General features: G+C 38.2%; 1 protein-coding gene across 1 annotated transcript in view; it reads left to right on the plus strand.

The window, feature by feature from the left end:
* Positions 1 to 9,992: 9,992 nt before the first annotated feature.
* Positions 9,993 to 14,217, plus strand: part of gpr4 (G protein-coupled receptor 4) — a 78,161-nt gene continuing 73,936 nt past the window's right edge. The window contains exon 1 of the mRNA XM_047390550.1: positions 9,993 to 10,151. The gene's annotated coding sequence lies outside the window, so the exon portion shown is untranslated. The remainder of the gene's footprint in view (positions 10,152 to 14,217) is intronic.

Below are 14,217 nucleotides of genomic sequence, written 5' to 3' on the forward strand. Positions count from 1 at the left end.
CAAGATTGTCATGTTTTTTCTGGCCTCTAAATGATCTATTTGAGGAATTTTTCAGGTTTTCTTTTTTTTTTTTTTGCAGTGAAATGATCATACAGCCTACAGCTTTAATAAGTTTGTGTCAAGTTAAGCGTTGGATGCACAAGTATGATATTAGTGAGGATTTTCTATGATCCACTTAAGTGAAACAAAAATATACAAACAGGCTCAAATATAAACATCCTCGATAATACTCGAATAAATGTCCTCTCTTATAAGAAATAATAAAGTTTACTTAAATTTGTTGGTATTTTAGCACAGACCTGGCTTTTGAGCGTAATCCATAATTTTCTACAGGGTCTGGGGAAGGCCACTTTGGAAGCTGAATTTTCCAAAACTAGTTTGGATGTATGATTGGTATCTTTGTCCTGATAGAGCACTTGACTGATAAAAGATAAAAAGGAAACTTTAGGGGGCTCTGCACCAGAGAGGAACCTCATTGTAAACAGGAGTGAGGTGGTATGCCTGAGTTGCTACAAACTGTGAAAAAGATTTAACTTCATCATAAATTAACAGGAGAGAGACTATTTCTAAGCCCCTTTTCCAAAATTGTACCTTCAAGGTAGAATGAAATTTGCAGCTGGCTGTATGGACAAGTCAAACTGGAGAACAAAGTTTTATGATCAATTAAGAAGGTTTGGAAGTGACGAGGTGAACATTTGAATTTATTACTGTCATGCAAAATGGTGGCAGGGTCATGTTATGGGGCTGTTTTGCTGCCAGTTCTACTGGTGCATTTAATTTTTTTTGGCAGCCAAATAAGTTCAAATAAAGTGGATGGAATAATGACAGAGGAGTACCTCCAAATTCTTCAGCTTCACCTCATAAACAGCTAGGTGGTTAAAAGCTTGTCCCAAAATGAACAAGAAACCCAAACATACATCTAAACAGTTTTATTTAATGGAGAAAGATGGCTAATTAGGTTTTCTTCTGAATCTTCTCCCCAAAGCCAAACCTTAACCCTAATAAAATGTATGGACTATGTTTAAAAGCCAGCTCTGTGCAAGGAAACCAACCAAGTTGAATAACTTCTATCAATGCTGCCTACATGAGTGGTCAAAGATCCAGCCAGCAGCTTGTTTAATCTTAATGAAAAAGAGCAGAAGATAGTAGAAATAATTTCCTTTTATGAATATTGCTGTTAAGTACCCCCCCAGAGGTCCGATTTCTTAGTTTTTGTCAGAATGAAACATTTCAGATCATGAAATAAATTTTGATATCAGTCAACAATTATCTGAGGAAAGTACAAAAGGCAATTTTTACATGACTGTCATTCATTAGTGAAAAGCCAACCTGACTCTATGTGAAAAAATAATTGCCTTCTAAACGCATCAACTAATCCTTGGTGGAAACAGCTGCCACCAAATGTTAATGAGTGTTTTGCATGGCTGTAAAATAATTGTATCCCACTCTTTACTGCAGAATTGTTTTAATGCTGTCCAACTGATGGATTTGGAGCATGAAGGAGGTATTTAAGGTTATGCCACAAAACTAGATCTCCCAAGGTTCCAGTTTTTATCCGGTCCTACTTCATGTTTCTAGACGGGTCTTATAGGCCCGGCAGTGATCAGGTCTGGGTGTGTGTAATGAAAGTGATGCTAAAAATATGCATAAACACTGCATCTGTTTTTTCTTTTCAAAGAGAACCGAGTCATGAGAAAAGATGAAGGACAGCGGTTCTCATGTTCCCCAAGACATTTAATCAAATAAAACAGAACGGAAGACCCCAACAGTCTGAGGTCTTTTCCGTTTGAGTACAACCCCGAGGCTGACACACACACACACACACACACACACTTCATCTCAAAGAACATTGCTCTGACTCCTGTTGATTTCCCTGAGTTTCAACCCAAGAAAAACTTCCTAATCCCACATATCCCACAATCTGAAGATTATCTCATGGAAAAGTAAAGCGAATATTTGTGCTAACTGTTAGAATTACAACTTTCATGGTCGTATGGCATATTCTAATAAATCAAATATGACGGTATGTTTACATGCTCTCATAATTGGCAAAATTTAAGAATTTTGGGCTTTTATTGATTTCCTTCCATCAGGATTATGCAACGTAACACTGTGATGTTTTTTTAAAACAGAATCGAGTTCACAGGTCTGAATTTAATGTGCATGTTTCCATTCTTCCACACAGATTATACATTTTAAATACCGGGTTTAAACATACGTTCACCTAATTCTTTTCATAACTGGTTCTAAAGGTTCTCGAATGTCTTGACAAGGCCAAGGCCTGTTCACCTCTTGCCAGTGACCATGACTGTGTGCAGCTGGCAGTTTCTCCTTAACAACATAAAAAGGATTTTTAGGACCACTTCTTGAACTGACTAATACTCGGAACAACAGGAAAATCCACGAAGAGCTCAGAGGTGGATCAGCAAATTAACTCAAGTTAGGAAAGTCTTTTGGAGCAATTTCTGTGCAACCGCTGATCCCAAGATCGTCAATTCTGTAGGTAAGTAGAAGTTCCTCACAGTGTCTCCATTCTTCCAAAGTCTGGAAGAAGAGTCCAACTGCTAAACTCAGATATAAGGAAGTTGGTTAGAAGCAACCCAAAGACCACGAAGTCTCAAGGGTGTCATGATCTGAAAACAGCTTCACTCGTCAAGCATAGTGTTGGTGGTATTATGCTGTGGTGTTGTTTCACTGCCACTGGTGCTGATGCATTACACAAAATGGGCTGAAAAGAATCTTAGAAGAACTATATATTTACACATGTTTGGGAAATCTGCTGGGGCCATTTCTAAACAATTACAGATTCCAAGGTCGGAAATTCAGACTATAACTGATCGCAAGTTTTTTGGATGTGTGTCACCACTTTGCTAAGTAAGGTCTGGAAAAAGATCCAAACTGAAACCCTTAGATCAAAAGAGACTGGTTCAGGGAAAACTAAGAAACCACCAAGGCTCAAGCCCACTATAAGTTGGAAACTTTTGAAACACCATCGTCATGATCCACAGTTTAACATTGTCATTGACTGAGAGGGTGCAGAAAAAGAAAGAAGTCCCGGCTCAAAATCAGCACCTTCATGGTCAAATGAGATTTGCAGCTGCCCACATGGAAAAGCCAGATGTTTTTCTGGTTCTGTGGTTCTGTGCAACAGACAGCTGGAGCTCATTTAAAACACTAGTCCGTCTGCCAAGATGCTGTTTGAAATGAAGCAAACAGCAATCAATACTTCTGACTTGGTTTCATAACATTATGACATAGACATACGAGAAGATTTAAGACCACCAATGTATCCTACTAAACACACAAAACATGGTCTTACAACCAGTTAGCTTTAGCTTTTCATTCAGTGAAATGTTTTTCCCTCTTGGTTTTTAATCATTGCACATCTCGTTGTACAGTTCAAATAAGAGATGATGAGGTTTATATGTTTATGAAAGATATGACTCCACAATATTCACATTTAAACTGAGACTCGATGACTGCAGCTAGTCAGTGTTTATTTTAGTGCATGTCATCCTCTTTTCTCTTCTCTTGAAAGAAGAAAATAAGCAAAGATACAACTTTGAAAAATGGTCTTCTAACACAAATAGAATAAATTATTTTTCTGAAAAAATTACGACGTTTGAAATGGAGATGTAAAAAAAGTCCCAGGAAGATTTTTTTTCTTAACCAAAGTAACTCCTTTAAGTAGTATTGAAACAAATAGTGCCTGAGACGGAGAAGCAGAAAAGTAGAAAACCAAGACAAACACCTAAAAATGGAAAGAAAACATTAAAAGTGACTGAGTAGAAAAGCAGAAGAGCTTATGACAAGGCTCAGGAATGCTGAATGTGTTTAAAATATTGATTCTCTGTGACTACAGGGTGTCTGTTCTGCTGCTGGTGGCCTATTGAGCGACATGTTGATGTTCGGGGTGTTGCTGCATTACAGTGGTCTGCGTTCGGTCATCCTGCTTGTAGGACAAACACTTGAATGAGAAATATTTCATCTACAGCAGAATCTGCCTTAATGCCACTACAACAGTGCTCTCTTATTGTCTTTTATTGTAAGAACCCAGTCCCACAACAGTTTGTTTCCTCTTTCTCCAACAGGGCTTGTTTGGCTCTGTTGACTCCTGTCCTGATGTGCTGTTTGGCTCACTTCTGCATTATAACCACATGGTTAGGGTTAGCAAAACATATATTGGTGTAAAAAACTAAAACCACCTGCTAGTCCGAGGCAAGTTTTATTCTGTGTGAAAAAGTGTGTGCATAAACAGGTACCAGTCTTTAAACTTCACAGCTTTGTCACAAAATATATATAATAATAATAATAAATAAAGATATAATATAATATAGATTGTTTGGCATTGTTCTATGTTGTTTGTTTCATTTTAACCATAAGACCGAATTAGTGTTCAGCTAAATGGCTGCAGATATAACAATGTTTTTATTGTATCCTGAGAAATTTCTAAGAAACCACATGCTCTGCTTAATTGTCCAGAAAAACATTTACTAAACACATTTCCTTTTTCTTGTCTAATGTTCTCCCGGAGGTCAGACCTTCTCGAACTTTGGCTTTGTGACTCCAAACAATTATAACTCAAAAAGTTACAAGTAAACAGTTTGTACAGAGCGTTGCAGCTCCTTTTACAAGTTCTTTCAATGTGCAGGAGCATACATAATTTGTTACATATCTGAGGGGCTTCATGCCATGTTTCTATGACAGTCAGAACACAGAAACTGACTGAGGCTAAAGGTGCACAAAAAAACGATGTTTCAGTAAGGTAGACCTGCACAAAAATCAATGCATTATTTATAGATACATTCACAATCAGGACAATGTCAAAATCAATATAAATGAACTAAAAGCTCAAATGAAACAAATTCATGGGTGATCTACTGAGGATTGAAGCCAATTGGATCAGCACGATTCCTGCAGATACACATAAGCTACACCAGCACTAAACTGTTGCAAAGTTTTACATTTCATGAGCAAATAAGAAAGCCCAGAGTGTGGGATAATACCTCAAGTGTGCAGACATGAAACCAGGATTAAACTGCATGAGTACAAAATGTTTGAAGGGTCTTTGTTTTTCTACATTCATTAAAGAAAGTCACTCATTTATTAGAATCTTCAACAAAAAGCAGTTTTTGAATGATCATTTCATTCATCGATGAAAAAAGTAATTGCCCCCTTTGAAAAAGTAATTGCCCCCTTAATCTAATAACTGGTTTTTGCAAACACCATTGTAATAACTGGTAAAGAGTTATTACAATGCTGTGGTGTACTTTTTGCCCACTGGAGAACTGTTTTAATCCAGCCACACTGAAAGGACGTTGAGCATGAAGGTCATGTCAAAGTGTTTCAGTCGGATTTAATTAAAGAATTTTGACTAGGCAGGGCCTGTCCAAACCCTTCCCTTTGTATGTTTTTTAACCAGTCGGAGGTGGACTGGATTGTGGGTTTCAGGTCCACTAGCAAGTCCTTCAGCTCAGTTTGTGGGCTAATGGTCACAAACTGATCCAGTGGCTGGGCATTGTCCTTCAGGATTAGAGAAGAGAATAATGGTAAGACGTCAGCCAGTCGCACTACGTGGACACCGAGAACCACTAATACACCAGGGGACAGAGACACCAGCCACCGGCAGGAAGTGTGGCGGGGAGGAAAGAGGCCCCACATTTGATGGGTGGCCTAAGCTGATCCAGGAGACAGGGGAGCCCAAGACCCAACTTGACACAAAAACAAGCTCACACAATCACATTCATTCCCATCCTCATGCGTACACATAAAAACAGTCATACCCACACAACCAACGTAAGAGCACAAAGCAATGGACGTCGTACACTCACTCATACTCCCAATACATACTCTATACTACCAGGTACCGATACCCCAGAGAGGCAACCAGCCCCCGGACCCAGGAGGTGGTCCCCCTCATTCTGTGGTGGAGACAGGTGGACCGCTCCATCACCAGCCCAGGCTAGTGTCGGCACCGCCCAAGCCCGAACAACCCTGACCCAGACCCCAAACCCCTGCTTCAACCCCAGCCCCCAACGTTCCTCATCCCCATCTGGAGAGAGGTCCGCCTGGTCCAAATGAGACCGCCAACCAGAGCCATCCCAGGAAGAAACAGTCCCAACCCCCCAATGAATTCCAATCTCAATCCCACGGGCTGCTCCAAAACATTATTATTCCCTCCAGTCTGAAGAAACATGTTGGTACAATTAAAAGATCACTTTAGACCCAAGTCTTCCAGGTGGATGAATAATTTCAGTTTAATAATTTCAGGAACCTTTAAAAAGACTTTGTTAAACAATATGACGGTGCTTATAATGTAGGCCATACAAAGATGTTTGCCTTGTGTTTATTTTCACACTGGAGAAAAGATGCCTTGTACCAGATTTAGCCACTGACTAATTTCCATTTGTTTCTGGGGGAGGTAAAAACAAAACATATGTAAAACACAGATTCAAATCAAACCTTAGAAATGACAGGTGGTGTCATGGCTGCAGCAGGGCCACGAATTTCCTCCATACATTTGCAAATGTTCCCATAAAATTAAAATTTTTTGCTGTTGTAAGAGTATTACAATACAAAAGTTGAAGGTTTGGTTTCTGCTTCCTTTTCCACTTTGTTTCTATTAAACTTTGGGAAATTTGGAGGCAGGACAGAAAGGTAGAGCAGTTTCAAAGAGCAGCTAGTGTTTTGGTAGATTCTTCATTCCAGCACTGCTGTTGCTGCATATTGTTCTTCTTTGGGGTTTTGATGCTGGCAATGTCAAAACCTTTCCCACCGTACTGGTGTGAAATTGATATTACAATGTATTTGTCCGGAATCTAAGGGGCCATGGAGACACATTTCATTTTTGTAGGATATGGTTCTAAAACAAATTCCAGGATCTATTTGATCACTTAGATTGGATCTGTTTCTGCATGAGCAGAGAACAACTGCAAGTCAGCACAAAAACGAGTGCAAATCGCTCCCATCTGCTGGACTTGATGGGCATTTACTTCCGGAGGTATTTAGTGCAATCTGCTTAACTAAAGCAAATAGTGTGATCAAAACAGTAGCAAAAAGAAGAAGATTGCACTGCATCATGAATTCTCCATGTTAGTGTGGACAAGTTCTAAGAATCTGGACCAAATGTTGAGCTGATTGACCAGCAGACTGACCGAATGGTGCATTAATATGGGGTTACATTTCTGAAATACCAAACACTTGGCTGCACAGCCAAACATGGCTATTCTGCAGTACAATAGAGTGTTGTTCCTGGCTCATTTACCACTTAAAATTCATGAAAAAGTCATTCTAACTCTGTGTGTGGACCAGTGACGATGTGCAGCTTGATCTTTCATCTCTGCGTGATGTTCGCTTTATTAGTGTTTCACACTGGTTTGGATCCATTCCACTGTTTAGGAGACTCCATCTGTCTCAACAGACTTGTTCCAGCCTGATTGGTGTGATGCATGCTCATGTGAGTCCAATGGATAATAAAACCACAAAATCACATTAAACTTGGCAGAGGATGCTTAAAATTCAACCTGCTTTGCCTGAGAATAGCCTGCTGCGGCTTCAGATAAACCATTAGTGAAAGTTGATACAGAGAATGTTAGATTACTGGAAAAAGATTTCAGAAAAGATGACTTAACAGCCTTTTCAGCTTCTGATCTGGTCTGTCATTGGTCTAGCCATTATGTGTCGAACACAGACCAGCGATGTTAATGTGCTGCAGTTTATGTTAAAACACCGCAGGGTTCCGTGAAGCCTGCAGAGGAGAGATGACATGGTTTCAGACAGGGCCAAACCAGAAACAGGCGGGAACAACAGGAACACAGACAACACAATTCCTGTGTGCCGTTTATCGTCACTAATGGTCCAGCAAACAAGAAGTTTGAACAATCTTCTATTTATGGGGAAAGGCTAATGACTTGGCTAACAAAGTATGTGATTAACAGATAACTGGAAGCAAGTTTTACTGTAGTAAATGGGACGGATGTGAATGTTCAGGCCAGATGTTGCTGCTTCCTGAACCGTGTTCCTCCATGATGATTATGTCTTTAAGTAGGGAAACACGCCTGAACTGACCTGCAGGGCTTACGTGCACTGACATTTTGAGTTTGTGAAGCTGCCACACAATGAAATCTAAATAGTTTTTATCCTTGGATATAACTGCTTTATTTTTTCTGTTTACATGGACACAATGTACCTGCAGGATGCAATTTTTTAATCTTTAAATATGTTTAAGGGTAGAATGACCATATTTGAATGGGAAAAAGGCTTGATCTCCTGCTTGATCTAATGTGTCCCACACTTGCTTTACTTTAAACTTCACTTTTTATTTAAGTCACCAATTACTTTGTCTTTTTACTCTCTGCTTTCAGAATAACACTTAAAATAAATATTGTCATACGTGAGCAGCTGTTTATTTTCAGTAAAGAACATTGTACAACACTGATCGACTCAGCGGCACTCAGTGCACATCTAAACTCGCTCTGAATTATTCATTATGGCAAAGGGTGAAAAATGTCCCTTCTTGCTCCGGTGCTGGTGCTGTCTGCTAATTTTTCAAAAATGTAAAACCACTAAATGTAAAGACATATTGTAGAACTAATACAGGACAATTTTAGGTTCTGAAAACGTACTGTAAAAGTGTTTTCAACTTTGTATTTAAAATGTAATAACTGATAATCTCAGTGCAGTCTTGGAAAAAAATCTGTGATTGAATACAGTAACATTAACAACTAAATACATCCAAGATTTTTTAAATATTATTTAATCTAACTTTAAGCACCAATCAAACACCATGCTGTTCTTCAATCTGAAGCAGCAATAAAAAAAATAGGATAACAATATGAACAAAACAATATGAATTGGCACATTAAAAAGGTTTGTAAACATAGACATACAGTTCATATGCACAATAGTATGGTACTGTGAAGACCTGATTTTTGACATGGATCTTTAGAAGAGTTAATCATCCGGATTTGTTCAGGACAGCAGTTGTTCCTAAATTTTGATGTTTTATATTTCAGACTTCTGAGTCTTTACACCTGGAGGTTTGAGAGTGAAAATTCTGCTGGGCATCAGTGTCATCAGAGATGATTAAGATGGCTCTATTGTTGGTGCAGAGACATCCTGCAGGACTATGCTTTAACAAGCTGCTCTTTAATCCAGACTGCTCTCTGCAGATGATTTTGGACAATTGAGGTGCTGCAGCTACATCACACAGTAAAAAAGTTGGTCAGTATGCTGGATGATGCAGCTGTAGACGTTTATGACAATGTTTTTATTCATTTAAATGTCCTCAGTCTCTTTAGAAGCATTAAATGCTGCTGAGATTTGTTGTCTAACACTTCTTAGTGGCCAAATCATGAAATGGGTTTTGTCCGGATTGGGGACATGTTTTTCTAAACCTTTGTTATGCAATTTTCATGACGTTTATTTAAATTGACCTCTATAACAGGCCAAATCTCTTTCCAAGCCCCACTCAAAGGTTGGAAACGCTGAAACCCTGCCGGCCACCTCAAAATGTGAACCTGCAAGCTCACAAGAACAAAGAATGTGGGGGATTTCCTGTAGATCTGCTTCTGATTTTAGTAAGATTGAGTTCTGCATTGAGCGGTTTTCAGTGTATGTTAAAGAGAACATGGTTAGGATTGGATATTAAAAAGAAGCTCTTAAAACAATCAAAACAGATTAAAGGTTAGAGAAAAAGTATAACGGTCAGGGAAACGGTTAAACTGGAACTGAATAAGTGATTTTAGTTAGTTGGTTAAATGGAAAGGATGTGTAGGCTACCGCATGATATTTAATTTCCTGAGATTTATTTTTTTGCCTAATTATCCGTGTAAATCCTCCTAATGATCCTCTAAAATCCAAACACAAACAGTTTAGAGCCACGGGATCGCGGTGAGCTCTACCCAGACGCAGAGAGAGGATAGAGAGGAAGGCAGAGCAGAAAAAACAGTAACTCCTCCTCTCTGAGTCTGAGTGAAGTGGTGGTGCCTCAGTGCGCAGGGTGGACCCGCTGCGCCCCGCTGCGCCTCGCTGCCCGCTCCGCTGCGCGCTCACTGCCGGCTTCTTGTTGGAGGTTCAATGACATTGTTCAACTTTTTGTCTGGATACGCGCTTATTTGGGAAGTAAGGAGGATTTTAAAGCTCTGTAGAAAGTGAGTAAAGCTTTTTTGTGGTTTATCTATCTATCTATCTATCTATCTATCTATCTATCTATCTATCTATCTATCTATCTATCTATCTATCTATCTATCTATCTATCTATCTATCTATCTATCTATCTATCTATCTATCTATCTATCTATCTATCTATCTATCTATCTATCTATCTATCTATCTATCTATCTATCTATCTATCTATCTATCTATCTATCTATCTATCTATCTATCTATCTATCTATCTATCTATCTATCTATCTATCTATCTATCTATCTATCTATCTATCTATCTATCTATCTATCTATCTGCTGCAACTTGTCTACTGCTCTTCCTTTGTAATCTGGCATGAGCTGATTCCTTCTAACAGCCTCATTTTTGCTTCCAGTAACTTGTTGTAAAGCTCAAACTGCCTCTGAAAGTACAATCAGGAAGAGTTGGCAGCGTAGCTACAACATGGCAGGTCACTTTGCGTCCCTGCTGCCACAAGCCGTGAGCTTATTGACTGCAGAATATTAATAAATCATGAGTCTCAACTATTAAATCAGCTCCTGCAGTCTCCAGTTTTTTGCTTTGCTTTCTGTGTGGAACATACCGGCTCCAACGTTTTAAAGACTAAATATTATGTGTCTGAATTGCTCAGCATGGTGACATTTATTTTTAAAGTTAAGCCAGAAGAAGTTGGGAGTTCAGCTTTTAGACTTGAGCTTTTTTCCCCCCCAAAAGCAGTTTGTCCCTTTATGAAATGCGTGAATTTTGTCTTGATTTGTTTAAAAGAAATTAACGCTACATGTTGCCAGATTTGCAACATCTGTGAACTGTTATTTTTACTTGTATTTCTGAATGAAATATATATATTTTTTGGTCTGGTGATAATATTACAAGGAGTGGAAAACCTTCAACATGCTTGTTTTCGTTGCTTTTTGCAGACATTGATCCTCAGGTTTTACTGTAATGTCCTGTAAACTCAGTTGTACAGATGGTCAATGAGGCTTAAATAACTGAAATGATAGATTTGATTTAATGTTATGGGTTATTCTGCCCTTCAGGCAGTTTAGATTTTCATGCTGTCAATGTCTTCAAGTTGTTTCTTTGCAATTATTTTTGATGGCTTGGGAAAAATATGGAATTAATTCAGATTTTAAGATTTCTGTGATCTCTTTTATTGACTTTTAATCAATACATTAACAATACAAGACGTGTCTCAAATCAGTACAACTTCATCTAAATAAAACTGACTGAGGAAGTCGCTAATAATGCTTAAGGTTAAAATCACTAATTTAACATCAAAAATGTATTTTACATCCATTTAAACATGACATCCAGTCCGAAGTTCATTTGTCAGCATTCATGTCAAGATAATTCATGGCTTTTGTTCATGCGTTGGAAACATTCTTTCTCTGGGGTGGAATGACTCCACAGCATATTGCTTATTATTTTAGAAGACAAAAACTGGACACACGATGTGTTCAATTAACTAATCAAACTGTCATGGTCAGATAAAAGGAGATTAGTTAGATGTTCAGGAACAACCAAGCAACAACAAAAGCTCAAACCTGCCCTAAACTGGGAACTGGAATATTTTCCATTTGAACAACCAACTGTGTGCAAAGTTCAAATATCTGTCCCAAAATGTAATCTCAGGTGAAAGGTCGGGATGTTTAGGAACAACCCAGGAACCACAGAGCCTATCATAAACTGGAGGATTCTGGTACACGGGTTTTTCTGTCCAGAGCAGCATAAACATGGATTGGGAGGTTGCTGACTAAGAAGGAAGCCCATGTTCCGAAAGAGACATCTTCAGGATTTAATGAAATTTTCCGCAGCCCACATGCACAATTCAGTGCCTTCTGGAGAACAGTTTTACAGTCAGATGAGACACAAGGAGAAGAATAATGTTTGGAGGTGTTAAGATGAGGGTTGTAAATCTTACAACATTGTACCAACTGTACAAATTACGGTGGTGGTAGCATCATGCTGAGGGTCTGTTTTGCTGCCAGTGGTACTCATTTATTGCATAAACTGGATGCAATATTGCAGAGGGACTGCCCCAAATTCTTGAACTTCATTGGAAATCAATATTTAGATGTTTTTTTTTTTTTGGGTCATCCATCAGGTCACTGATGTCTGTGCTTAAAAGCCAAGCCTGTGGCAGGAAGGCAAGCAGTATGAATGAGGTCAATTATCTATGCCATGAAGAGTAGTCAGATGTCCTGCCTAAATTCTGCAACCTGCAAGGGAACATTTATTCAAATATCAACTGGACTGTTTATCGAAATGTCGAAAAAAAAAAAAAAATCCAAAAATCACATCAACATTGAGCACTCAATTATTTTTCATTAACTTTATTGCAGCCGTATGATATAATCAAAAGAATGGTTTAGATGTATCATTAATGTGACTGTCATGCCTATGATGAAGGTATGTAAACATCTGATCGGCGCTGTATTGGTTTGGTTTCCTTGGTAACAGAAACATGAGATCCTTTTTCTCCTGGTGGATTTTTGGCAATAAAATCCCTTAATGAGGGCTAAAAATTAAAGCAATTGCAAAAACAAAACAACAATCTCATTATGGCTAGAAAGAAAATCTGATTAAAGTCTAAAATCCGTTCACTGCCTGTTATTGGGCTGTTAATTGATACAATTTTGACACTATGGATGCAGGCCGTTCATTTTTTAGCTAAATATTTCCTGCATAAATAAAAATGTTGATATATGATGAACCAACTTTCCTACAAAAGGTTTTGTGTTTTAAAAAGCAGCCGTTTGCAAACCAATTTTTCCCACTGATCTTAGTCCTTTTGCCCATCTCTTTATTTTTTAATGTGACCAAATTCACAACAGAATCTATCAGCACTCAATAAAAAATCAAAATTGGCAAAGCCAGATCAATGTGTTCTATGACCTTGACTCTCCTCCTGTAAACTCCATAATATGCATCATTTATAACATGGCAAGAAAATAGCCCAGCTTTCGATCCAGAACGTCCTCTTTCTGTTTTCATTGTCACATTATTTTTGACCTCCTCTGAAAGATAAGCAGTGTAGTTTAAACCTCAACCATGAAGGTAGATGGATGGATGAGAGCTTCAGCTTTACTCGCCTGCTTGTTCCTTTCTGCCACTCCCTCTTCATCTGCAAACCCACAGGCCTCCATGTCCTTCTTTACTGCATATAGAAAGGTCTTTCCACTCCTTTCTCTCCTTCTTCATCAAAAAGGTTAATCGCTTGTGTGACTTACAGTCGAGAAATTTACTGATCTGATTAATCGCTGTTAAGGTTTGGAATTAAAGGACACTGTGCCTATCATCAGGAAACAGGTGCTCTTTATAGGCTTTGAAAACGGTCAAAGTGTTGGCTGTAACCTTGGAGTTTTAACAGAGATGCATGATTCCTTTTCTAGAATAAACATCTTGCACTTCCCTAAATCATCTTACGTTAGGGTTTACATTCAAAATAGGTCCCTCATGAATGGATCTGTAATGTTCAGTTTTGCTAAAGGCTATTTTAAAGTTTCTATAGCCACAGTGAACAATTATATTAACGTCTTTCATAGCAGGCTCATCATATTTTAGTGTTAACCAGAGAACTTTAAATGTAAAACTTCACATTTTCACAGAATTCTCACAAACCAACTTTGCTTCAAATGTTAAGGAAAATCCCATCATTGTGAAAAACGTTACATATCTGCTGTATATAATATTATAACCTAATGTTAGAGATTAGTAATGTTGGAAGTGGGGTTCTGTGGAGTAGTTATCAGCAGTCAGTGTCTTACCATTACGTTTGCAACAAACAGGGCCATCTGATTTAGTCAAAAACAAGTATTATTTCTCATTGGTGAGATAACTGCTTGTTAGACTGAAGCTATCTTTCCTGAAGTGGATTTCTGCCTAACTTAAAATTACTCCGGTCTCAGAAGTTTCACAATGAACCGTATTGTTTGAAAACCTTTACAACTGGAGCTTTGTTTGCATTTGATGTATATTTCTAAGTTTAAATGTATTTATATTGAAGTTTATGTTGTTACAAGAAACAAATTTTTTTGATATCATATGTACAG

This window comes from Girardinichthys multiradiatus, chromosome 18 (assembly GCF_021462225.1).
Source record: "Girardinichthys multiradiatus isolate DD_20200921_A chromosome 18, DD_fGirMul_XY1, whole genome shotgun sequence".
Classification (NCBI taxonomy): domain Eukaryota; kingdom Metazoa; phylum Chordata; class Actinopteri; order Cyprinodontiformes; family Goodeidae; genus Girardinichthys; species Girardinichthys multiradiatus.